The sequence below is a fragment of the Engystomops pustulosus genome, chromosome 7 (genome assembly GCF_040894005.1).
Source record: "Engystomops pustulosus chromosome 7, aEngPut4.maternal, whole genome shotgun sequence".
NCBI lineage: Eukaryota > Metazoa > Chordata > Amphibia > Anura > Leptodactylidae > Engystomops > Engystomops pustulosus.
This window is the reverse complement of record NC_092417.1, coordinates 118,748,538-118,775,462: the sequence shown is the minus strand read 5'-3', so window position 1 is coordinate 118,775,462 and position 26,925 is coordinate 118,748,538. Positions and strand designations below refer to the sequence as shown.

Genomic DNA, 26,925 nt, shown 5'->3' with positions numbered 1-26,925 from the left:
TGGCCTTAAAAATGGAACTTTCATCATTTCCACCCACTTAAACATTTTGCATTCTCAAAATGAATTTCTGCCTTTAACTAATCAGTTAATTAAATTTTTTCTGTAACTTCCATCTTTCTCAGCAAATGTTTTGTTGTGCCAAAACCAAACTATGACACCCAAATATACTGTTGTTTGTATCTTGTCATTGGCAAAACTGTGGAACTACCATTACTTGAGTATTTTTTTTCTGGGGAATGGGAAAGTGTTATCCAAACTGTTTGGTTTGTTTGTTTGTTTGTTTTTCTCCCAAGTGAAGTGAATAGCAACAGGATCCAACTTTATGGCCACCAGTTACATCCTGCCGCAGTAGGCAGTCAATAACATATACATTTATGGATGTGAATCCAGCCCTAAAAGTCTGTTTAAAGGTATAGAAACTCATCCTGAAAATGTATAGGGAAAACTATCTATTAGCATATTCATTCCTCCTGCCATTAATAAGATAAGATAAGATAATCCTTTATTAGTCCCACAGTGGGGAAATTCACAGCGTTACTGCAGCAGAGAGGGTACAGAGAGTGAAGTACAATCTATAACAACAATAATATTAGGGATAAATGAACAAAAAGAAAAGGGGGATAAAAAGACAAAAAAGAGACAAGCAATGATCGGCAGTTTGATGTTTAGTCTGTGGATGGGACTTGCAGGGACTGGTTAGGTTCACATTTGGGGTGAAGCAGTCGGTCACTGAATGTGCTCCCCAATGCCACCACAGTCTCATGCAAGGGATGGGAGGTATTCTCCAGAATAGACTTCAACTTACACAGTGTCCTCCTCTCAGCTACCACCTGCACTGTGTCAAGAGGACCCCCCAGGACAGAACTGGCTTTCCTAATCAGGAAATAATGTGTCTCTACATGATCTGACGGTGTCCAATCACTGCCGATACATCATATCAACATGTGAAATGGTTATTCCTAGTTATCACTGTATTTATACAACTCCAGGAGCAATAAATGAGAATGGTAATGGTGCTCCAGTATCATCTCATATTTTCTTTGAAGTCTTTCTTCTCATACTTTGTAAAAGATTCTTTTACAATCTATAAGATACTTGCTTAGGATCAGGGAAGTGAAATATGACAACAGGCAGTCCCTGGGTTACATGCAAGATAGGTTATTTTGGTTTGAATTTGTAAGTTGGGTATATTTTATAACCTCTAGAGGTCATTCAAAAGTTGTCCCAAGACTACACCAAAAAACAAACATAGGTTTAGGCTACAGACCAAAATTTTATTAATAAAACATTTTTCATCAGATTGCACATACAACATAGGTAACGGTTACCACACAAAACAAAAAAAGTGTAGGATAGCTGGGGTTCATAAATGATAATTTCATATTTTGAAAGAGCATAAACTGTCTGTAATTAATAAAGTTATTAACTTATTGCATTGTGCCCTTCATAATAGCAGAATTGCATGCACATGCCTCTTATTGCACTCTCCCCCTTAAAGGAAACCTACCACCTGAAGTGGCAGGTATAAGAGGGAACTACCGAGCACCAGCTCAGGCTGAGCTGGTGCCGGAGCTTATTTTTGTTAGTGTTTTAAACCGCAGTATCGCGGTTTAAAACACTTTTTAAACTGTATGGCTGAAGCTGCTTTGGCGCAGGGATGTACGCGCTCGGCGCACCATGCGCGCGACCGTGCACGCGGCTACATAGGAAGTGAATAAGAGCCGCGGGCACGGTCGCGCGCATGGTGCGCCGAGCGCGTACCTCCCTGCGCCAAAGCAGCTTGACTGCAAAAATAGATCCTTAAACCTGTAAAGAACTGATACACTGAGTTATATTACAAAATTACAGAACTTTTTATTTATTATAAGATTTGTTAGGAAAACCCATTTCAAAACCACCATAGTAGCTACAATAGTGACAGGATAATTATTTCCTACAGGTAAGATGATTATTTTCTGGCACTTTACACAATTCAGTTATTACTAATGATATTCTATATTATTATTATTGCTGTTGTTGTTAGTGTTGTTGTAATTATTATTATATTTCATATTTCAACATGTCCCTGCGATTGCATAACAAAATGCAGGCGGCAGCAGCAGTCGGGGAATTAATTCTTTTGTGGGAGCGAAGGGGTTAACCCTGTGCAAATTCTCTGTCTGGTCTATTTAAAAAGAGAGAATAAATTATAAATAGAATACTGTACAATAGGCTTCTTTTTTTTTCTTTTCAGCAATTACTAAATGCTAAACTGTAGAGTCTAAAATGACACTTATTTGAGGAATTAAAAAAGATGTCTCTTACTTGAATTACCACTTAAATGGTAAAGGAGACACATCTGAAAAACGAAACCCGAATCCTTTATTGATAAGAGAGTCTGGAGTTCTAAGTACATGCAAATCCATTAAATGAGAGAGGTCTTGCAGTGAGACGTTGGTTATTTTAAACGGCGGGAGCTCTGCCCTTACCAACTCAGACCTACCTTCGGATTACTATTGATTTAATCTTTCCATGCAGGTTTTAAGTAGTAATTTAGGGTCAAATAACCCCTGCAGTGCCAGTGAAGGGTACATCAAGCTGATCAACATTGGAATGACATTTCAAATGCTATGATATAAAGGTAATGATTGTGTGATCCTTGAGCAGGGTCTTCTAGTGTAGCTGTAGATTCCATTAGGCTTCATCCATTACAGCTTCTGTTATACTAAGTGGATCCGAGAGAAGGAAATAAAGGAATCAAAAAGCTTCACATAAAGTACACATGTAGCATTAGTCATGTAATAGCTGCAAAGTCATATGTTGTTAGGAACTAATATTAGTTTAAAGATCGGCATTAAAATTCACAGACATTTTGACAAATACTAGAACCATGTTACACCTGGGATGTACCAATGGACCTGGGATCTGGGCAATCCTTTGATGGCATGGTCAATTCAATAATACAAAAGCAGATCTGGTGTATATGTAGTGACCTTTTTAACAAAACACATTTATATAATATATTACCAAAAAGTTTATGAATTTCTTGAGCTTTATTGTGTTATAAGAGTATTGTGCAAACACGTTCCATAATGCTAACTCAGGAAGAACTACAATACCTTACATCACCAATTGGAAACCCAATTATGAGGTCTTGTACTATCCCTTTAAGTTTCCCAGTAACATAGTGGGGTTAATTCATCATTATGCCGGCTCCTTGGGACAGTTCTATATCTGTCTTTAGAGCTTCGCTGCCCAACAGATATATTATAGTGGCTTTCGCCCTCTAATAAATGTTCTTATGCTCTACTTGCTGTGTGACATTTTTTTTTTTCAAAAAGTCACAAAATGCATAAAAAGTCCCAGCACATACACCACCAGGGGACAGGGGAGACTAAGCACTAAACAAATAGCAAATCATGAATCACACATTGTTGCGCTATGAGTAGTTCTATGTTTACACCAGTGAAGTGGTGGGAGTTGCCCTGTGCAGCATTTTAGCAGTAAAAAGTTACACAAAAATCGCAAATCGATTTCTTTTAGACTTTTTACGCCAAAAAAACCAAGCAAAACCAATGATAAATAACCCTCAGTGTGTTTCAGAAGAAGATTCAGACATTTTGACATAATTTTGACAATTTCACCATAACACATACCTGTATGTAGAAAATCCACATCACTAGACACTAACACAGGTCAAAATCTGCAAAGAGCTTGTATGTTCTCTCATGTTTGCTTGGGTTTCATCCAGGTCCACCGGTTTCCTCCCACACTCCAAAACACACTGGTAGGTTGATAAGATTGTGAGCCCCATTGGGGCAGTGACTGATTTGGCAAGCTCCATGCAGTGCTGTGTAATCTGTATGCATTATATAAATAAAGAAATTATTATAATGCCAAGGATTTGGATTTCTCTGAAGTCAAGCCTGTAGAAATAACTAGATGCCGTGTTATAAACCACTTTTTAAAAAAAATCAGAACAAATTTCCCTACTCTTCATAAAGATACACAGCAATAGATTTTGTCAAAGACTATAGTTATAAGTAAAGTTGTGACAAACCCACCATAACAGCCCTCTTACTAGATTCTAAAATCAGTTATTGGGTTAAAGATTATTTAGGGATCCTACCATCTCCATCCTCTCAGTATTTGTGGCACTGATAATATAAGTAATGGGGGGATTCAGTAGATCCTTGGAGGTAGCTTTGGGCTTCTGTATACTACCAGGACCAAGGCATAAGTTCATACGTAGTGTAGTCAGTAATGATAGGTCTCCCCTTCTACACAGTATTTGCCCTTACTATTTCCAGGTAGGTAAAAGTAAAGACCTTGACGTGATAGTCTCTTGAGAACAAAGGATAACAACTAATATTTGTATTATTCTCTCAGTTTTATAGCACTTCCAAAAAGGCCACTGTGGATTTTTCTTTCCGCCTGCGTATGTCTCCTCTGCTGTGCAGTCCACATAGTGCACTTAACATAACACTAACTCTATTTGTTTTACATCATACCTAACATATTTTCCTGCTGATATTTTTTTATTTATTGTTACAGCTGTATGTATGGAGCTGATTAAAAAAGAGACAGGGAGCAGCATTTGTAGAGGCATCTTTAAATAGTTTTACATGGAATTATGCTTTGATATCAAAGCTTTGAAATGGAGAACTAAGATCTGTGGGGATGAGGTTATGAGTCTTCGGCAATCCTTATATAATAAAATGAAACTTCATAATGCTTGGAGTGGTTCTTGCAAATAATGATGGATACCATTGTGTTGGATTGTTAAGTGTGCTGAATTTGTGTGCATGGTATTCTGGATAGGATATTCATGTTATCCTATTCAATTCAAAGAAATTGGCCACTTAAAGAAAAGTTTAAGGATAAGACCCTATTAGTGTCACTCATATTATACTCTAATAAAGTTTCCCATTCATCGTTTGGAGCTGCGGGTCTCATGACACGGGGCAACAGGACTCAGGTCTTCCTGTGACATCCGTGGCTTCTGGTAGATGGAAGGGGTTGTGCATACAATAACCAAAGGTATAATATGGGTGACCCTATTAGCGTCTTATAGTCTTATATTCCCCCTGTTAAAGTTTTCTATAATAATTCAACCCCTATAATCTTACATATCATTTTCTTTAATGGGAAAGAAAAATAGTCAAAAAAGGGACAGGAACACACAATGGACCTTGATACACTGGGATTGCCCCAAATTACGAACATTTGAGTTGGGAGTTGGCATGTTGGTCACCAACATTGTTAAAACTCAACAGAAGTGATACTGAGTATGATATTGTTGAAGGATACAGATTAAGGCAAGATGCACACAAACATTGTTTTGGCCATGTGTTAGCTGTTGTTTCAGTGGATAGAACACGTTATTATTATTATTATTATTATTATTATTATTATTATTTTCCTGGGCACACTCACCTGGCAATAGTTTGCACAACTCAGAGTATAAACTGACATAAAAGACCTAAAATAATTGCAATGCCTTAGTTATGGCAGTCATTGGGATTATTATCCCCTTTATGATTTTACATGAAGGGTAAGTGGCTGGCAGTGGAATTGGACGGTTTACTACATGGACAGTGCAAATGTTCATCTCAAATATATGTATGGTTTTTGCACAAAATTACGGCAGCTAGCATCTGACATAGATTTGGCTGCTGGCGCAGCTCACTGCAGGATACATCTGGAGGCCTCAATATTGGTGGTACAGGGCATCTATCATACGCCACCACTCATGTAATAAATCTTCCCTCATGACTGTGGTAATCCTTTATATTTGTTTTCTTCTAAAATCAACATTTAAAATTATGCTAATGAGTCTGAAGTACTTTTAGGAGTGTTACAAGAGTCCCTCCAAGGCTCAACTTTACAGGTTGATACACAGTCTCAACCCCCCTCACTCCCTCAGCACTTTCCCCCTCCCTCTGCCTGATATAATCTCACTGCAGCAGAGGAAGTTTCAGCACACAGTGGGAAAGTGCTCACACTGTGAATCTGCAGCATGGAAGGACTCCGGTAACACCTCCAGGAACCCTACATGTTCTTAATTTTAAAGTAAATTTTTTAAGGAAAGGGGCCATGAATAACAAATATAAGAAGATAACTGCAGTCACATTGCCTGTATCTATGAGCAAGTGTCCCTAGTTTAACATGCTTGATTTTCATGGGACATTTTCAAAGGACACATTTGCACATGCATTATGTGGGCACGTTTAAGTGTTGCATGATAGATTTCCTTTAAAGAGGTACCGGTAGGTGTTGAGAACTGACGCTGAACCCAAACTCAAACTTCTGACTGTTCAGGTACCAGAACCCTCTGTGTTTGCAACAGACCCGAGCATTGTAGTTTGGGTCCGCTTATCACTAGTTATTTAGTATTGAAATATTTTTGAGCTCCCTGAATTTGGAGTGATTGCAACTTGTGAAATGCAGATAACAATTGGATTAGTACTAGAAACAATATATTTCAGACCCCAATGACCTGTACTCAATGTCAACCTGGGAAATGCAACTTTACAGCAGGATTTGAGCCTAAATTACAAAGCATTAATAACATTACAAACAGCTCAGAAAAATGCCACAAAAATAAGGCAGTAATCTATTTTAAAGGGGCATCCCGTGAATTAATGCATTAAAGGGCCCTCCGGCAGCAGAAGCGTTAATAAAACAAGAGGAAATAATTATATAAGAGCTCGGTGTTTACTCTGCAGTACAGGCATTTTATTTCCACTGTGCCCCAAGCCTGACGTTTTAATGATCTGCTTTGCCTCGCTTTTTACAAGCAAACCGTATTAAAAGGGGCATTTTATGTACAGTTTTAACATTTGTTCACAAGAATTCACTCTTTTGTCATATGTCCGTGTTTTTTTTTTCTTCAGTGTTTCTCAAGAAGTTGTTCTCAGGGCTATAAATGGGGAGAGAGAAAACATCTTGGCTATTTATAATCTATTACCCCCTTGTTTTGTACAAAGAGACAGCATCGTTGTGAATATACATTATTATTCCCGCTGGTATTTTTCTAGCAGTTACCAATGGGCTGAATGGAATGCCTTGAGGTCTCTGTGATGTGATTACTGACCAGTTACATTTTCGAGTCAACCTGACTCTTTAAATACAGTTTTAGGTCGTCTAAATAGAAAACGTCCTGGTTAAACTTTGGAGATCTGTTACAACATCCTACAAAGAAGGAACTGTTCTAACTTTTCATAATTAATACTGTAAGTTTTTTTTCCAGACAATAATTTATGATGTGTTCTTTTATATCACTTGGCAAAGGGCCATTATTCATTGATATGACTTCTGCTTGAATCCCTCTGCTTTTATCAGCTTACATAATAATGTAGAGTACAGTGCTGGAAATAAATATGTAGCCAATATAGTCACATATTGCTGGATTTGTAACTTTAAGAATGAATATGAATAAATATACATTATAATTACCCCATATAGACTTAACTACTAATATAGATGTATAATGTGTCTTCCTTAACATCCAATCTTGTATTAATATGCAAATAAGTATTTTATGTACATGAAAATATGAAAAATAGACTGGAAAACGTGTTTCATATCATAAACTAATTGCAATGGTAAAGTCCCCATTGGGCATTAATTCTTAAGGAAAAAGTCTTAGACTATGGATATGCAGCATACAGAGGCATACAGAGTGATATAGCTTGGGGTTCTAAAGACTCCCTTTGTACTGAAGAATCTAGCTGCTGCAAAAGCCTGGGGATCCAGGCATTAAAGGGAACCTGCACGCTAAATTAACCCACCAAAAATAAATACTTCATAAAAAACTATTGTTAAACAGTGATTCCCTTGTCCCTTAGTGGTTTATATCCATGGCTGCAATGTAAAGAATATGCAACTTATTGACAGTTCTCACTGCTACCACCATGCTGCAGGTATGAAACTAGTAGGTTCAGGGATATAGAGCTTTTTTTACTTTCCCCTGCATGCACTGTTGGAAATGCTACAAATTGCCTTTGGTAATGTTGAGAGACAGAGAGTGGTTGTGTGTGACATGGTTCTGCTACATCATTAACCTCTCCCTTAGGAAGGAGGGGATGATAGTGACTGGCAACATGAAGAGAAATCTTTGCTTCCCAAATTCTCTTCAGAGAGTCACATATCTCTTTCACTGAGGAGGGGGACTGGGTTAGCAATGACTTACTGCATCAGTGAGGGGGTGGGTTAGCTCCACTGTATTCTTAAGCTCCCAGCCTCCCTGACTGAAACAGAGGAGATCAATAAAAGTCTTTTTTGAAATAATTGGCACTCAAGTCGCATTGATAGAGGTATCAGTGGATCATATGCATTCTTTCGAAGTCAATGAGAGCAACAGATGTAGACTTTTGTGGATAGAAAAAACTTGGGCACAATGCAATTTTCAGGCAATCAACAATTCATGTATCTGTCATCCCATGTAGCTACAATATTTAACGTCATTAGGGTTATTTACTCAAGAAGGTCAAACTAATATGGGTTATTTGGTTATGATGGAGAGAGCATGCCGACAATAAGGACTGCACAGCCTCCTCCATCTGCCAGAAGCCCATTGAACACAGGACATCACAGGAAGTTCGGAGTTCTGCTGATGGTGGATCACATGCACTGTGGCTATCAGTGGCAAACAATAAACTTTAATAATGTATAGTATGAGTGACCCTATAAGGGTCTTATACTTACCCTATTAAATATTTATATATGTGTCCGAACCCTTTAATAAGAAATAACATTCGTGGTGCCGCTTGTTTCATAGAGAGGATGCCATCAGTGTGATCATACTGCTACAGGCATCTTTTTTCTCTGTGTGCGAAGAAGTCCAGTAGTGAGGAGGAGGCTGCAGGGAGTGTGATTAGGTAAGTATATTTTGTTTTTACTGCTCTGCTGGGCTACTTATATACTGAAAGCAGGTATTGGGCCACCTATATACAGGTGTCATTAGCTGGGCTACCTATATACTAGAGCATGTCCTGGGCTATCTATATACTAAGGGTATGTGCTGGACTACCTATATACTGGCGGCATGTGCTGAATAACATATATATACTGGGGGCATGTGTTGTTCTATATATATACTAGGGATATGTGCTGTGCTACCTATATCATAAGGAAACCTGCTGGGCTACCTCCATACTGGGGATATGTTCTGGACTACCTGTATACTGGGGGCATCTGCTGGACTACCTAAATACTGGGGGCATGTGTTGGATTGCCTATATACCAGGGCCATGTGCTACAATGCCCTTGCCTGGCCTTGCATGAATGTGTTTTTACAGAACAACTTTTTGCTGAACTTAATTTTCACAATCATTTGTGTGAATAGAAGTAGTGCCCCCTATACTTTTTTGTTAAGCCAAAATCATGTCATTAATAGTACAATACAACAGTATATGCGGATTCATGCACATGTTTCACATCTGCTATAATGTTCTTACTACAAGAGATAATTATATGTGTGGTAAGTTTGCATACATCTAAGTTGCCATGCTCCTTTAACCCCTAGGCGCACCACGACGTTATACTACGTCCTCGGTGCTACATGCTTAGCGCACCGGGACGTAGTATAACGTCCTGCTTCTGGCACCGGCTCACGAACGGAGCCGGTACCAGAAGCAGCGGCTGTCAGCTGTCTAGTACAGCTGACAGCCTGCGCTAACACCCGCGATCGGAGCCGACTCCGATCGCGGGTGTTAACCCCTTACACGCCGCGGTCAAGCATGACCGCGGCGTGTAAGGGTCTTCCCCCTATGGATCGGATCCCCCGTGCCGCTTACCGGGGGATCCGATCCACTTCTGGGCAGCTCCGAGGACTGGCTTGTGCCCCGGAGCTGCCCGGTTGCCATGGCAGCCAGACCCCTTCCGGGTCTGACTGCAAACTGTCTGAGCATGCGCAAGCTTGCTCAGACAGTTTACACTGCTCTACAATAAAATAGTATTGTAGAGCAGTGTATTGGACTTAAACCAGTGATCAGAGCATCGCTGGTTTAAGTTCAAGTATGTAAAAGTAAAAATATGCAAAAACACTTAACACTACACATTATAATAAATAAAAAATAAATACATAAAAATATAAGCCCCTAAAATGTCACTTTCCCATAAAAACACTTAATAAAGTATAAAAACCATAAAAACACAAAAAAACCCCGCATATTTGATATTGCCGCGTCCGTAACAATCTGCATAATAAAACAGAATCAAAACTGGACCCGTACGGTAAACGCCGGAGGAAATAACCGCAAAAAACGGTCCGAAAAAAGATAATTTTTAATTAATACCCTATAAAAAATGCTCTAAAAAGTGATTTAAAAAGTTTTATGCACCCTAAAATAAGCCCACTAAAAAGAACAACTGTTCTCGCAAAAAATAAGCCCCTAACCAGATTTGTCAGCCAAAAAATAAAAAAGTTATGCATATGAAAAGATGGTGATGCTAAAATGAATAAGATTTTCTCCACATTAGTTTTTATTCAGTACAATTGAATAAAATACACAAAACCCCCACATATTTGGTATCCCTGCGTCCGTAACAATCTGCATAATAAAACAGAATCGTTATTAGATCCGCAAAGTGAACCCCGTAAAAAACAACCTCAAAAAACTCTCTCTGAAAAAAAGATGATTTTTTATTAATGCCCTTTAAAAATGCTCTAAAAGTGATTTTAAAAAGTTACGCAATCTAAAATAAGACCACTAAAAAGAACCATCCTTCTCGCAAAAAATAAGCCCTTAAACCAATTTGTGAGGTGAAAAATAAAAAAGTTATGCATATGAAAGTCGGTGATGCTAAAATTAACAACAATTTCGCCAAATTACTTTTTATTCAGTACAAATGGGAAAAAATAAAAAATATATATAAATGAAGTATTTTCGTAATCGTGGCGACCCATAGAATAAAAATAGAAAACTGTTTTTATGGTATGGTTAACGGCCAAAAAAAAAACACATAAAAATTTTCCTAAAAATTGATGATTTTCATTTCCTCCACCAACAAAGAGTTAATTAAATCTCACCAATTAGCTATAGATGCCCCAAAATTACGTACCAGAAAAGTGCATCTCATGTGGCAAAAGAAATAAGCCCCTATAGGTCCACAATAAAAAAAAGAAAAAAATTATAGCATGTACAATGTGACATAGCAAATCTGATCTGGATGGCGCCTCCTTCCCTTCTATGCCCGGCCGTGCGCCCATACAGCAGGTTACCACCACATATGGGGTATCCGTGTACTCGGGAGAGATTGGGTAACAAACTTTGTGGAGCCTTTTTTCATTTAATCCATTGTAAATGTTTAATTTTCCACCCAAAATGAGTGTATTGTGAAAAAATATTGCAATTTGCAGACTGCACCTCCATTTTGTTTTAACCCCTATAAAACACGTAAAGGGTTAACAAACTTCTTAAAAGTGGTTTTTCATACGTTGAGGGGTGTAGTTTCCACAATGGGATAATTTATGAGTCTAGCTATTATATAGGCCTCTCAGTGTCAATTAAAAGTTGAGCAGGTCCATCTAAATACAGGTTTTGGTGATTTTACAAAAAATGTGAAAAATGGCACCTAAATTCTGAGCCTCATAACATTCTAGTAAAATATGTGGAATCTTAAAAAACCATGCCAACATAAAGCAGACATTTGGGAAATGTAAGTTATGAATTTATTTGGGTGCTTTGACTATCTGCATCAAAAGTAGAGAATTTAGAACGTTGAAAATAAAGAATTTTTCCAAATTTTTGCCAAATTTTGTTTTTTTTCATAACTAAACGCAAAAGATTTCATCCAAATTTTTAAACTAAATTTGAAGTACTATGTGTCACGAGAAAACAATCTCAAAATCCCCTGGATATCTCATAGCGTTCCCACGCTATAACCACTTATAGTGACACAGGCCAGATTTGAAAAATGGGGCCGCGTCCTTTAGGCCAAAAGAGGCTGCGTCCCGTAGGGGTTAATAAGCCAAAGAAATGAAACACTTTTCATAAGTAATTGCCTTTCATAATATCTTATTTATTTTACATGGGGAAAATAGACCAAGGCTAAACCCACCTCACTGGCCATTACTTATTCTATGCAGACATGGTTGTTGTCTAGTGTAGGTAATATGTATAATGAAATGGCAGAGCAGGTTTAATCAGTTGAAGAGCAAGTGAAGATATGAAAAATGTGTTTTTTTCTTCTTACAAAGTATTATTATAATCTTATAATATGTAACATTATACTAGATGAATGATAGGACCTATATTTGAGTTCCATTGGGTAACATATCTTCACTCTGGTAAAAGGCAAGGTTATTTCCCAAAAACTTCAGCTTTTGATAATCAGACCCATTAAAATATGTTTGTCCTTTTGCTAGAACGAAGAGTTTGTTTCTAACTTCTGTGGGCAAATTCATTTCATGTCAAATTTCAAGACTAGACAGGTTCAGCTGAACCCTAATGTTAAAAATCTCCTCAGGTCCAGGTACCAAAAACCCCATAGTAAATGATTGTGGGTGTTAACTGTTTAAATTCCAGCAACAAGGTTACCACATGGTATTTAAATCACAGTGCACGTGGCATCATCGGGGAGTGATGATCCTCCCTCCCGCTCCACTGGCATTTAAGACATTTAAGTCAGTTTATAGGGTGGCACAGTGGGGCCCTTGCAGCGCTGGGGACCTGGATTCACTTCCTACGGTCAACATCTGCAAAGAGTTTGTATATTCTCTCTGTGTTTGCGTGCGTTTCTCTGGGTTCTCCGGTTTCCTCCCACACTTCATAAACATACTGGTAGGTTGATTAGATTGTGAGCCCCATGGGGACAGGGACCGATTTGGCAAGCTCTGTGCAGCGCTGCGTAATCTGTATGCACAATATCAATAAAGGAATTATTACTATTAATTTTTTTAAATGCTAGTGGGGGAAGGGGTTAAGCCAGGTTTAGGTCTGCCACTATCACTGGAGATGATCTTAAAATCCTCAGTCTTCCTGGGTTCAGAAAGGTCATCAGCATAAGCAAATGTTTGCTTACTCTAATGAAGACATGACCTTGTGTGCACATGGTGGAATATATATGCCTGTAATCATTTACTGTATTAATCTTTCTTTTATATGATTATAATGAAATGTTATCATTGATGAAAGCCATGTCCAGTGGAAAGCTATCTACTGTGGGTACGGAAAGTATTTAGACCCCTTTAAATTTTTATTGCAATGCATTGCAGCCAGCCAATTGGTAGATCGAAGAAGTATTTTTTTCTCATTAATTTATACTTGCACCACATCTTGACAAAAAAGAGATGCAGATATTTCTACTAATATATTAAACAAGAAAAACTGAAATATCAAATGGTCATACTTATTCAGACCCTTTTCTGTGACACACATATTTAGCTCACATGCTGTCCATTTCCTTCTGATCCTTCTTGAGATGGTTCTACTCCTTCATGAAGTCAGTTTTGATTGGACTTGATTAGGAAAGGCACATACCTGTCTATATAGGACTACACAGCTCACAGTGCATGTCAGAGTACATGAGAATCATAAGGCCTAAGAAACTGCCCAAGGAGTGCAGAGACAGAACTGTGGCAAGGCACATATTTGGCCAAGGTTAGAGAGGTGAGAGAGGTAAAGAAGAACCCCAGGATCAATGTGGCTGGGCTCCAAAAATGCAGTAGGGAGATGGGAGAGAGTTCCACAAATCAACTATCACTGCAGCCCTCCAACAGTCGGGGCTTTATGGCATAGTGTGTGGACGTTTGCAAAAACACACCTGAAGGACTCCTACAATATGAAATATAAGATTCTCTAGTCTGTTGCCAAATACAATCCCAACAGTGAAACATGATGGTGGCAGCTATGGAGGTGATTTTTAGCTGCAGGGACAGGACGACTGGTCGCAATCGAAGGAAAATTGAATGCGGTCAAGTGCAGAGGTATGTTCTGGACCTCAAAGGTACCTCACCCAACAAGACAATGACCCACATTTATCAAAAACAGTGCATACTGTACTAGGTGCAGTTTCCCTGTGAAGTATGCAGGGTGCAGCAGCTTCATGAATTGTGGCCGACATTCTTCATGAAACTCACGTCCCCTGCAATAAGGCATGCACCTTTAACATAGAGTGTGCAACACAATTCTGATAAATGTTGCACAGGGTCCGACAGACGCATCTTTCAGTGCAGAATATTGTGTCATTTCTGTCATAGTGCAATAAATGTGTCGTAAAATATATGTGCACGAAGTTTGCACTGTGGACAACGTGCAAAGTCGGACAAAAAAATGATGCAGATGCTCTAATAAATATGGACCAATGACCCTAAGAACATAGCTAAAATAACAAAGCTATGTCTTCAACTGTCTGGCCCAGCCAGAGATCTGACCTAAACCCAAATGAGCATCTTTGGAGAGACTTGAAAATGGCTGTCCACTTATTTTCACCATCCAACCTGAGGGAACTGGAAAGGATCTGCAAGAAAGAATGGAAGATGATCCCCAAATCCAGAAGTGAAAAACTAGTTTCATAATTCCCAAGAAGACTCATGGCTGTACTAGCTCAAAAGGTGCTTCTACTCAATACTGAGGAAAGGGTCTAAATACTTATGGACATGTGATATTTCAGTTTTTCTTGTTTAATCATTTTGAAAAAATATCTACAATGATTTTTTTTTCTGTCTAGACGGGGTGCAGAGTGTACATTAACCAGCAAAAAATAGATCTTAGCTGAAATGAAATAAAGAATTAAACATTTAAAGGGTTCTGAATACTTTCCATTCCCACTGTATGTAATGTGAGGGTGTACGAAGCACAACTGTTCCAGTAGGAAGCAACATGGATAACCATTGTGTGCGTATCATAAATATTGGATCTCCTGTGATAAAATTGCTTCATTTATGACTAGTTTTGCTTTAGTTCATCATAATTCAAACTTGAAACATGTCACTCTTCTGTAGAACGCCATTGGGGGAGGGGCAGAGGGGATATATCACTATTCTGTTTGGCTTGTTGGCTGTCTTTTTGAGACTTTTCAGGCGCAAGACAATAATGTATACTTTTTCAGATACACTATACTGCTGTGCAACCTTTCGGGCGCTTTCAGCAGCAAATTGCAGTCTATTGTGTGTGCTTCACTCACTATTGTGAACTAATTTTTTATAATATTAAGAATATCATCTTTGTAAGCTCAGCCTAAGATTGCTTTATTATACTCACATAGAGTAGCTAAGCAAACATTTACTTATAACACTAATATGACATAATGCAGTATCATGAGAATTTAATAAAATATGGTCAAATATTTGGCCTTAAAATAACTGTATTACTAGCATTAAGACATAACTGTACTTAGAAATCCTAGAACAATATGCAGGAAGTATCCAAATTGTCTTATGATTATTGAGGAAAGGAAAACATTAGTAATCTTTGATGCAGAAGATCTAACAGATCCCTGGACACCTGGTTTCAGTTTACAAAATATATTTATTTTACTGCTTTAAGTTTGTGACCTTAGCAGTTGTGAACACATAAATATGTTGTTGGTTTTAATAAACGGACGCTCCTGATATTAAAGGCACGTGACATTCTGCATTTGCTGACTTAAGGGTAGCCAAGGAAGCCAAGGAAATGTAAATAAAAAGCAAACATGATCTTGTCTTGTTTCATCAGCTGCAATAAATACACATGCCTGGATTGTGTAACAAAAAAGTTTGCATTTTTTTCTGCAATAATATGTGCACAATAAAAATCTATAAGTTTAAATAAAAAATATGAATTGATTATACATTTATTAATGATATATATATATATATATATAATTTTATCATTAGATTGGTAGATTGGTGATAGAAGATAGGAGTACTTTTTTGCATGTATCATCCCCCCATCCATTCATGACCCTAACCTCTTTGTAATGTAGGAGATAAGTACGCCATGGTTATTTGATATCAAAGAGGTGCACTACTCATACACAGCTCTGTTTACTCTTTGTGGAGGACATTTGTCAGTGCTTGTATGCCATTTTTCACAGCTGATTGTTTGCAGTTTTATTATGTAAAACTATGCCAGGCAGAACTTAGTGTTGTTTTGCCCGGCAGCACGGCTGCCTGTGCCGAGCCTTAGCCTCTTGACGTATCTGCCACAACAGGGGGCATGGCTTTCATCATGATTGTGATAAATTCCTCCCTGTGACACCCAGGTCTGCCTTGCTTGACAACTTGATTGACAACTGTCTTGCAGCATCTGTTCCCTGGAAAGTTGTGTGGTTTTTTCTGGAGCTCAGCCAGTCAGCTGCTAGGGATGCGTCCAGGAACTGGAATAGCTAATCTCCTAAACTCTGGTGACTTCCAGTACTTTTGTCTGTTTGTGGGAGCTGAAACTGTAGATACCCTGAACCTCAGCTTGAGCCCTGAATCCTTCCTGATCTGGACCTGTATCCCCCCTCAACCGGAATCCGGAACCCCAATATGACCCTGAATTCAGATACTGTATCTGAACCTGTACTCCAAACCTAGTTTTGGAGCCTGTAGCCTGATCCTGTGCCTGAACCCCTACGAAACTTTGTGTCAAGGAAAGATACATTCAAGTTATGCCTACAGGTTTTAAAATAGTCTCTCCAGCAGTTTTAATAAAGAGATCATTGTGGGAACAGAAAATACAGTAGTAATATACTATATAAGAATGTATGGCTGCTGTATATACATCCCCCACAGGCCGGGAATGGCGGCACATGTGCGGCACCGTACAGTTCCATACCTGGGGATAAGATAGTACATGTCCTATCTTTCCCCATGTATCTCTATGGAGAGGGGCGGGGGTGAGCAGCGCTCACCTCCACCTCCTCTCCCATGCACCGATGTGTGCCCGCTGTGCTATGGCAAGGTACGTCTGAATGTAGCCTTAGACTTTCAAAAACTGATATACACAGTGCAGACTTTTTTCAATATTGAATTTGACATGCACTATATATTTAATGATCCCTACCATGTCCATTTTCTACATATTTTATATAACTTTATGGAATTATGTAAGCATTCCTGATGTGTGGATTGTCCCTGTGTATATTTTGCTAGCTTTACTAATAGGTTACAACTGAATGCTGGGATCTGAACACAGGGGAAATGTTGTAATTAATTTATTGTTAAGGAACCTGCTGTACAAGTAGGGATTAAAAGCAGAGATCCATAACTATATTTATTGATAATGATACCATGTTGTTATCAACATACATACCATGTAGTTGATTGCTGCCTTGTTTTAATTTACTATGCGACATAATGGCAACTTTCACCAAACACTTTGCAGCCAAAAGAAATTTATGTGAGGTTTTCTCTGCCTTCATCATAAACTTACCTTTCATATATATAGAAGAGCATAATAAACAGCAAGGGTTCAGAATTTCTGCCTTAGTATTTTATATGGTAAAATGTATTAAAGGATTTTAATATCTGTATGGGATTAAGAATATTTGGTTAATGAACAGCTTGGGTTGCTTTGACATTTCTTCTGTCTCCAGATAAACTGATAACCAAGCATCAATAAACAATGGAATGGCTGAGTTGGTTTCTTGCAATTAAAGTTAAAGGGCTGGATAGGGGCTGGGAATCTTTGAGCATTATCCCGAAAGAACAAAGGAAATTGGGTTTTACAAGAAAAAGGAAAATGAGAAACATGGACAATGAAAAATTTACATCTGAAAAACTTTACATTAGCAATATGAAGATGAAAGGGTTCAGCTTTCTAACACTTGAGCAGAGTTAATATTGAAGTAATAGTATTCACAAAATTCAGATGTAAATGTTTAAAGTGTTTGATAATTAAAGTTTTCACACCCAAACCTGCAGAAACTTAGAATTTATTTCCCCAAATAAATCTCTTTCTCTATTTTGTGTATTTTTTTTTAAATGGTTATGTTGTTTTGATGCTTTTTTTTATCTTATAGTGTTTCTATAATTCAATTTTTTAATTATATATTTAGCAATTCTGGTCTGTATTTCCACATCTAGAAAACCATGAAGAATTGATGCAGAGAGTCTATTGGAAAATTGTATAACTTTGCATTAAACAAAGAATAATATTTATTTGCTGAAATGGGAACACCTAGAGTATGAAAAATATAATAGAGGCAATCTTGTTAAATTTTAAAGTAAAAATATATATAAATATATATATATACACACTCACCGGCCACTTTATTAGGTACACCATGCTAGTAACGGGTTGGACCCCCTTTTGCCTTCAGAACTGGCTCAATTCTTTGTGGCATAGATTCAACAAGGTGCTGGAAGCATTCTTCAGAGATTTTGGTCCATATTGACATGATGGCATCACACAGTTGCTGCAGGTTTGTCGGCTGCACATCCATGATGCGAATCTCCCGTTCCACCACATCCCAAAGATGCTCTATTGGATTGAGATCTGGTGACTGTGGAGGCCATTTGAGTACAGTGACCTCATTGTCATGTTCAAGAAACCAGTCTGAGATGATTCCAGCTTTATGACATGGCGCATTATCCTGCTGAAAGTAGCCATCAGATGTTGGGTACATTGTGGTCATAAAGAGATGGACATGGTCAGCAACAATACTCAGGTAGGCTGTGGCGTTGCAACGATGCTCAATTGGTACCCAAAGAGTACCCAAAGGGGCCCAAAGAGTGCCCTGAAAATATTCCCCACACCATGACACCGACACCACCAGCCTGAACCGTTGATACAAGGCAGGGTGGATCCATGCTTTCATGTTGTTGACGACAAATTCTGACCCTACCATCCGAATGTTGCAGCAGAAATCGAGACTAATCAGACCAGGCAACATTTTTCCAATCTTCTACTGTCCAATTTCGATGAGCTTGTGCAAATTGTAGCCTCAGTTTCCTGTTCTTAGCTGAAAGGAGTGGCACCCGGTGTGGTCCTCTGCTGCTGTAGCCCATCTGCCTCAAAGTTTGACGTACTGTGTGTTCAGAGATGCTCTTCTGCCTACCTTGGTTGTAACGGGTGGCGATTTGAGTCACTGTTGCCTTTCTATCAGCTCGAACCAGTCTGCCCATTCTCCTCGGACCTCTGGCATGAACAAGGCATTTCCGCCCACAGAACTGCCGCTCACTGGATGTTTTTTCTTTTTCGGACCATTCTCTGTAAACCCTAGAGATGGTTGTGCATGAAAATCCCAGTAGATCAGCAGTTTCTGAAATACTCAGACCAGCCCTTCTGGCACCAACAACCATGCCACGTTCAAAGGCACTCAAATCACCTTTCTTCCCCATACTGATGCTCGGTTTGAACTGCAGGATATTGTCTTGACCATGTCTACATGCCTAAATGCACTGAGTTTCCGCCATGTGATTGGCTGATTAGAAATTAAGTGTTAACAAGCAGTTGGACAGGTGTACCTAATAAAGTGGCCGGTGAGTGTATATATATGCTATATTGCCAGGGATCAATGTCCCATCTAAACCAGATGGGAATGAACAATCCATACATGCCCGTACAGTGGTCATGTAAATGCAAAAAAGTATCTAGCTGCCATAAAAAGTGCCTTGTGGGTCAGTTAATGTAATAGGGCCTTTGTCATCCATCAAGCAAAGTCAATGGGGTGAGTGTATCATGTATGCAAATTCACTCTATTCCCCTCCGGGCTTAGAAAAAAAATATGAATCAGTTAGGAAGCAGTCTAAGCCACTGTGACAAATCTGACCTACTAAAAGCTCCTAAAATAGATAGGTGTGATATTGGAAGGTGATAGCTAGGAGCCCAAGCTTTCTGTGGGACCCATGGCCACCCAAACCACCCACCAAATTGTATACTGAGAAAGACCTTCACCCATGAATCTCTCATACATTTGTTCCTGCTGTCAATACGCATGTATACAAGAACCATATCAAGACCTTTGAAGGTCCTCCAAAAGTCCTGAAACCACAAACGGAAAGCAGGCAGTGACACTTTCTCCATTACCCAAGAAACTTGATTCTAGTACCATATCTACCAGACTTGCAGGGGCTATAATATTCATACAGCCCATGGCACCTGGCAGTCTTAATCCTATCTTATAGTGACCATCCTAAAGTAATAGAATCAGTCCTTCAGGTTATGAAAGAAATAATTATCTGTTCCTGTCTGGTAATAGACAGTTTCCTTTATAATTTCGGTATACATTTCTCCTAATCATAGGGTTGGACTTATGAGAATAATAGTACTTTGATGATACTTTGACATCATCGGATAATTATAAACCTGTTGGACATCAATGTTAAGCTATATTAGTATGTGACTTATTAAAAAAATGACTTTGTGTCTCAAGTTTCATAAATCAGCCCCTATGTTAATTTAGAAGTACTATAGCGCAAACCAGCCCTATGGTCATGTTACTGAATGATATGTACACATTATGAAATATAGACAGAATATTACTAAGTCTATGGGTGCCATTCTTGGGCACCTGTGAAGTCTATAAATATTAGATACAGAATGTGTTGAGCTCTGGCAACATTCTAATGTGTATGAAATATATCAACTATCCCTTCATCGCAGATTTTACAGCACTGTAATTGTCCTGGAGAAAATTCAAGCCAAGAAGTTTCTTATCTCCCACCTCAGGATCCATATACAACCTCAATTTTATGATTTACTGAAGACTGGAATGGCTATTGGATATAATTGCTACCTGGGATGTCACAATAAGGTTTGTACCTGTACAGGCGGTCCCCTACTTAAGAACACACGACTTACATACGACCCCTAGTTACAAACGGACCTCTGGATATTGGTAATTTATTCTACTTCAGTCCTAGGCTACAACAGTTATCAAAGGTGTTAACAGTTATCAAATGTGTCTGTAATGAAGCTTTAGAGTTAATCCTGATTCTTATGACAACCCAACATTTTTAAAATCCAATTGTCACAGAGACCAAAAAAGTTCTGGCTGGGATTACAATGATAAAATATACAGTTCCGACTTACATACAAATTCAACTTAAGAACAAACCTACAGACCCTATCTTGTATGTAACCCGGGGACTGCCTGTATACTTTATGTAAACTCAAAGTATCATAATACTTCGCCAGTATAGAAAAAAATATATAGGAGGAAATTGAATCACGTCAGAAGTAAAGTCTCCTTAATGTAATAAGAGAAGTGTTAACTGTTTCAATGAGCCGTATACTGAAGCAAAGCAACATGTTTTATAGCTAAATTATAAAACATTTCCATTTTGGATAATTGGATTCCAGACGTCATGGACTGATGAGTCATTGGTGTAAACTGTACTCCTGACTGAATATTTGGAAAAAGAAATGATGACAATTATAACATATTACCCTGATGGATGAAGTGTCCTGCTGTTAAGGATGGTATTCATGTAGTGTTGGGTTTCATCTAAGGTTACAAACTAACATTTATCTCTTATAAAAGGCCAGTAGTAAGAACAATATAGATGTTACAGTAAAAGAAATGCCATGTATATATGTGACGTACCTATCATCTCTTACATCTGTCCCCAGCCTCCAGTTACAATAGAATATGCTGAGAGGGGGTCAAATGAGGCACATGACAGCCAAGAGAACTGCCTAAGGCTGTCTTTAATGTCCACCTGCCAATTGTGACAGGCAGCACTTTAGAGCTTGTTATGCCACCTGTCTTAATATAGAACAGGTGCATAAGCAATTGTGTAGCCATGAACTCCTTTTCTGCCAGGGAATCCTACTTGCTAAAATAAACCACACTCAGACTTGGACCCACTGCCTCTCTCTGTAACAACTAAGAATTCTATTTTACTATAAAATATAATAAACTAGAATACGTTTTTGTTAACTATTAAAATCAGGAGATAAACCGTGAAAGAATTAACTTTACTTAAGAGTTTTAGGGTAGTTATAAGTAAGCAATGATTTTATTGACATAGATAATTAGTAAGAATAAGGGGAATTTTTACATTCCCGTTGATGTTCAGCTTGCATTGCGCATCCGTTGTGGTTTACCTCTATTATGTCTCTGTTTTGCCTCCGTAGTGTCTCCATGTACACAAATATAACCTGGAGGTTTAACATTGCTTTACAAACATCACAACTGGTTTTTCAACCTCATCAGCGAAAAAACTGTTCTATTGCCTTCTATTGCCTTCCATGATCTGCATCATGGACAACGGATCAGTAAAAATACAACCAACGAGAAAACACCCATCAATCAATGGCTTTGTGAGGCACCCATGGAAATCACTGAACCACCGACGTGAAAATAATTAATTCATATAAGCAGATTTAACTTTTTTTGCAGCCCAGAGAAAAACTTTTCATGAGGGGCTCCACTAATGCTTAGTTCTGCTCTAAAGAAGTAAAATTATTGGCTGCATCCCTCAATTGTTCGCCTTCCCCTTTTGTTTTCTTTAGTTAGGTAAATCTTTATACTACAGATACAGGGAGTTTCATGCATTTTCTAGATTTAGACAGAAAAAAAACTTCTACGTATGTCATAAGAAGCGACAACTCTGTACATTGATTCTGGTCATTTGGACGTTTTCTATATTTTACTAAGAATAAATTGTTGTATTATCACAAAAAATGTTTTATTCCACAACTACATTATATTGGAAATATGAACATGCCAGTATCATTACCTCTCTATGAGCAAACGTTAAATTACTATGTAAAAGCTTATGGAAGGTTTCAGAGCTTTCGAAGGTGAAAGAAAGGAATTTAAAAAATAATAGCCGCTAGTAATAAAAAAAAAAATTGCATTAAAAAAGAAAAATGTATCCCTACAAGTAATGTGACTTATTAAATCAGCAAAGACTCAAATGTTCCTAAATTCATCTATTGCCTTCCAAAAGTCACAGCCCACCTTTCATGTCAATGGCCGCACATCAGGTAAAGTGCTGGAAGTGTTTGTCATTAAATCCTGTTATGATCTTGTCCCATCTTTGTGTTTAGAAGTAATCTGGGAGAATAAGATATTGAGCCCATATCACCGCTTTCCTTCTTCACAAAACCCTGAGGATCCAGAGTGATCAATTTAAGTCCCAATCAAAGTCCTGCAGACAAGCAAAGAGCTGATATAAAAAGGTGTGATATTTTTCAACACTTTTTTTCTCTCCGAGCTTTCAACATTCGCATTAATTAAAGTGTAAACATTAAATATTGATTAATGCATTATCAGCAGAGCACAGTTGCCTCCTCTCAGATTGATTTCGGGAGTGATTTATTGTCATATTTGAAGAGTCATTTCGCTTGATAACAAAGAGGAATAGCTTGCTGCCTCTCCCTCCCCCTTATGCTCTGCAGCAATGGACATGTTTCTCCAGAAATCTGCATACAAGTCCACGTTTCAATAAAAGGAAGCTAATTTATAGTCCAGAAAGCATTAAGTTATGCTTAGAGTCAAAGAACAAAAAGACAATCCCCAGGCTAATTTTATTTGTCTCAATGTTATGTTGTGACATTTATGTTGTGTTGTGACATTGTTGTATAATTATACAGGATATAAGCAAAGTTTACATGATATTTAATTGAACACTTTGTGGTTTCAGAGTTTTAAGATAAGGTAGCAATTAGAGATGAGCGAGCACTAAAATGCTCGAGTGCTCGTTATTCGAGACGAACTTTTCCAGATGCTCGAGTGCTCGTCTCGAATAACGAGCCCCATTGAAGTCAATGGGAGACTCGAGCATTTTTCAAAGGGACCATGGTTCGGGAATAAAATGTGTTAATTAATTGAAAAAGAATGTCTTCTGATAAGTTAGCAGATGTATGCAAACATCTGCAATCTATTCTTCACTGTTCCGCGCGTATATTATCTCCCGACAAGTTAGCAGATGTGAAGAACAGTGAAGAATAGGATCATTTAAGTGAAAAACACAGTGAAGAATAGATTGCAGATGTTCGGCACATCTGCTTACTTGTCGGGAGATACGCTGTCTCCGTGCCCCGCTGTCTCCGTGCCCCGCTGTCTCCGTGCCCCGCTGTCTCCGTGCCCCGCTGTCTCCGTGCCCCGATGTCTCCGTGCCCCGATGTCTCCGTGCCCCGCTGTCTCCGTGCCCCGCTGTCTCCGTGCCCCGCTGTCTCCGTGCCCCGATGTCTCCGTGCCCCGATGTCTCCGTGCCGCTCCGTGCCGCTCCCCGATGTCTCCGTGCAACGATGTCTCCGTGCGGCTCCCCGCCGCTCCCCGCTGTCTCCGTGCCCCGCTGTCTCCGTGCCCCGCTGTCTCCGTGCCCCGCTGTCTCCGTGCCCCGCTGTCTCCATGCCGCTCCGTGCCGCTGCCTGATGTCTCCATGCTGCCGCTGCCCCATGTCTTCGTGCTGCCGCTGCCCCATGTCTTCGTGCTGCCGCTGCCCCATGTCTTCGTGCTGCCGCTGCCCCATGTCTTCGTGCTGCCGCTGCCCCATGTCTTCGTGCTGCCGCTGCCCCATGTCTCCGTGCTGCTCCCCGGTGTCTCTGTGCTGCTCCCCGGTGTCTCTGTGCTGCTCCTCGTTGTCTCTGTCCTGCTCACCGTGTTCTGCAATGTGTTCTTCACACATATATATTGTTCTTCACATGCTATTTTGTTCGCACCGTTCCGCGCGTATCTTCCGACAAGTAAGCAGATGTGCCGAACATCTGTAATCTATTCTTCACTGTGTTTTTCACTGTGTTTTTCACTTAAATGATCCTGTGTTCACTGTGTTCACTGTTTTTATTCTATTCTTCATTGTTCTTCACTGTGTTTTTTTAATTAAATGCTCGATCTCGAGCAGGGGAAATACTCGTCCGAGCAACGAGCCGTTTCGAGTACCTTAATACTCGAACGAGCATCAAGCTCGGACGAGTATACTCGCTCATCTCTAGTAGCAATGTAACATGTTGGAAGGCATATTTGTTGTGGGAATGTAATGCTTTCCACGTTTAGGGGTATTATTGTATTTAATTTTTAACTGACCTTGTACAGGAGGTATAAAGAGGTTTAGAATAATAAATCACTATATTTACACATTCATTGTATATTATCTTTATCATATTATTGTGTACTCATGTGTAGCATGGTTGTCACACAAATACAGTAGAGGTTGGATCATAGTGTATGTGGCTTCTTTTCTAACCCCTAGGAGTCAACCAATATCATTGGGAGAACCACTGCTGGTCATGCAGAAAATGTAGCATTCATAAATGGCTGCTCATGTTTTACACTAATGGATCCATTTTGCAAAAGCTAAGTTGTATTTATAAAGCAGTTATAATATTAAGTGATTTTCAATTCAGGCTAAAGGAGAAGCATCTAAATAATAATGACTTCAAAAGACAACATAGACAAGCCCTTTAACTTCTATTTTCATTTACATTCTCTATGATACCTTCTAGTTTGTCTAAAGTTAGCCGATTCTACCAAAATTATTTGCACCAACAAGATATACAAGATATTGCTTACAGACCCAGTTTAGTCAGTGAGGCTATTTATATTGATGGCTGCAATGTGAACAATACATAACAATATTAGTGTTTTATTTTGTTTTTCTTTGTTATGGCTTTTTATGCAAGAAGCAAATATCATGTAGAAGTGACAAAAGGACCCATACAACACAGGTTTTTACATGATGCAAGGTGCAATTTTTGCTAATGTAAAGTGGACACACTCAGCCGTTGAGGTAAGTCTGAATTTCTGGATGTTTCTGACAAGTATGTAATATTGATCTCACTTGTGCGGATGTGTCCTCTGAAATAAGCTACTGTTTAGGTAACTGGATGAATTTCCAGTACAGCAGATTTCTGCAACAATTTATCAAGGTTATTATTTTTTTATTATTTTATGGCACCTGCCCCAAGCATTACACAGATAATTGAAATAATTTGCAATTGATCATCTTTATTCATATTTCAAGGCCAAAAATATATAATAGAGACACAGTAAATGACAAAAAGGATCCAAAGCAAGAAAGCCATTGCATATTTATAAACACTGGCCATTATTGGTTGTTCATGGTTGCCCCTATTTTTATTCCATTTGCCCAAAAACGCATGTCATTTCCCTTCAGTTAAGGAGATATGCAGCTGCCTGACATAGCTGGAACAAATTGTAAAGAAAACAAAGAATTGGACAGGAGACGTTGGAAATAGGATGACTTGTCCCCAATCTTTAGCCACTTATTTTGCAGGTGAATGCAGAGACTAAGCAGGTGACATCAGTTCCTATCTGGTGTGTGCAGCCTCCTATAGTTAGATTCTTCTATTGAAAGGGAAAGACAGGATGTGTTCAATTAACATTATGGAAACTAGACTTTTCCAGTAATAGAATTTCACATTTGCATAAAGTATGTAGGGACTTGTTGAAAAGGTTGGTTTTGTTGGATGTTTGTCACATGCATCATATACCATCCTGCTTGGGATACATCTTTATGTATGGATTTATACGCTGAAAATCTAAATGCAATGTTATAATATATATGGATAATGTATATCTATGGAGTAGAAAAAAATAATTTTACGTGTGGAAATACAGTGGGCACCTACAGGTACCTCAGGTGTGAATACATCTGTTAAACTCATCTGCCTATTTAATTTTAAGAGAAATGAACCATTTTTCAAGTCCTGGTTTCCTACATGAGACATTGTAGGGGCGACGGTAACTTTGATAACGATTTTGATTAAATACAGATTCAAACTGTTACATTTTAATGGGCTATTAAAACTCTACAAAAAGGTTGGCTTTAAGTAATATAACATGGCTGAGGTGCGTTTTATAGCTAAATTATCCAATTAACGGATCTGAAAAGGAAACTGCTGCATAATCACAAATCAATTATGAATCCCACATTTTATTCTTTAATTCTGCAAAGGGAATTAAAAAAAAGGAACCATTGAAAATAAAATCACATGCAATTTGATTTTCTCTGGGATTACTATATTTCCATAAATAAGTCTTAATCAATAAAGCATTGACACAAGGGCAATACCACTAGAAATGGATGTGCACTTTCTCTAAATGAGATGATGCAAC

At 38.6% G+C, this 26,925-nt stretch overlaps 1 long non-coding RNA gene across 1 annotated transcript in view; it reads right to left on the bottom strand.

Moving 5' to 3' along the window:
* Positions 1–1,828: 1,828 nt before the first annotated feature.
* Positions 1,829–26,925, bottom strand: part of LOC140070790 (uncharacterized) — a 77,956-nt gene continuing 52,859 nt past the window's right edge. Inside the window, exons 3-4 of the long non-coding RNA XR_011848986.1 lie at positions 3,636–3,838; positions 1,829–2,704 (exon numbers count right to left, since the gene is read on the bottom strand). This is a non-coding gene — a long non-coding RNA (uncharacterized lncRNA). The remainder of the gene's footprint in view (positions 2,705–3,635; positions 3,839–26,925) is intronic.